Source organism: Gopherus flavomarginatus, chromosome 1 (genome assembly GCF_025201925.1).
Source record: "Gopherus flavomarginatus isolate rGopFla2 chromosome 1, rGopFla2.mat.asm, whole genome shotgun sequence".
Classification (NCBI taxonomy): domain Eukaryota; kingdom Metazoa; phylum Chordata; order Testudines; family Testudinidae; genus Gopherus; species Gopherus flavomarginatus.
The window spans coordinates 269,670,582-269,671,884 of NC_066617.1; positions in this window are offsets into that span (position 1 = coordinate 269,670,582).

Sequence of the window (1,303 nt, forward strand, 5' to 3'; positions counted from 1 at the left end):
AAGAAGTGGAGCTACGGAGCAGCTGGAAACCCAGCATGGGAGCTGAGAACCCATGGGACCCTGGGAGCTTTAGTTCCTTGCCTAGCTCCCTGCCTACAGAGCCAGCCCTGGAATAGGGAAAGAACTACATTTCCCAGCAATCTCTTGGCCGCTATCAACAGAAAAGGGAGGAGTAAGGAGTGAGGTAGCTGTGCCAGGACTGCAGCTTGCTGTGAGTCGAAAGAGGTAGCACTGTGAATGGCGAACAAGTGTGCCCAAGGAGTAGAAGGCTTTGCCCCAAGTATCCCCTTCAGAAGACTTCCCCAGACTGGATTAGGGATACTGGTGTGACCTCACCTTGCAGCCCACAAAGAAGGAATTGGGCAGGGCTGCCCAAAGGGTGGGGCAAGTGGGGCAATTTGCCCTGGACTCCACAGGGGCCCCCCTGAGAATGGCTGAGGCTTGCCCCCTCCATCCCCATGGGGCCGCAGCACTTCCTGGACAGTGCTGCAGCCACGTGGCTCCAACGGGGCCTGAGCTCTGCCCGACTCAGAGCCACGTGGTAAGGGGGTGGGGCTGTGAACTCTAGGTTGAGAGGAGGGAGCTGAGCTCCTAGAGCTCGCAGCCCCTGTCACGGAGTGTGGGGGAGTCCGGCCCTGCACCCCTCTTCCTGGGACCCACAGTGACTCTTAGCCAGCCAGTAAAACAGAAGGTTTATTGGACAACAGGAACACAGGTTACAGCAGAGCTTGCAGGCACAGTTAGGACCCCTCCATCAAGTCCTTCTGGGCTTTCAGGGTGCTTGGATCCTAGGTAGGATACCCTGAATTCCGCCCATCCAGCCCCAAGCCCAAACTCAAACTGCTTCCCTCCTGCCACTCCCTTCCTTTGTTCCCCTTCCCGGGCAAAGGTGTTGACCTTTCCCCTCCCTTACCTAGCTCAGATTACAGGCTCTGGTATCGTCCATCCCCTAAAGTCCTCCCCTGCTCTCCCATTCCCCACACAGATAGCCCCTACTCCATCACATCTCTCCCCCCTCCGAGACTGAACTGAGCGGGGTCACTCTGTGACCTGGGGAAGTTCAGGGCCCCCTCTCCGGGACAACGCGTCCGCTATCAGGTTGGCACTTCCCTTCACATGGACCACGTCCATGTCATAGTCCTGCAGGACCAGGCTCTACCTCAGGAGCTTGGCGTTGGCTCCTTTCATCTGGTGCAGCCAGGTCAGGGGAGAGTGGTCAGTGTACACGGTGAAGTGTCACCCAAAGAGATATGACTCTAGCTTCTTAAGGGCCCACACCATAGCCAGGCATTCCTTCTCGATG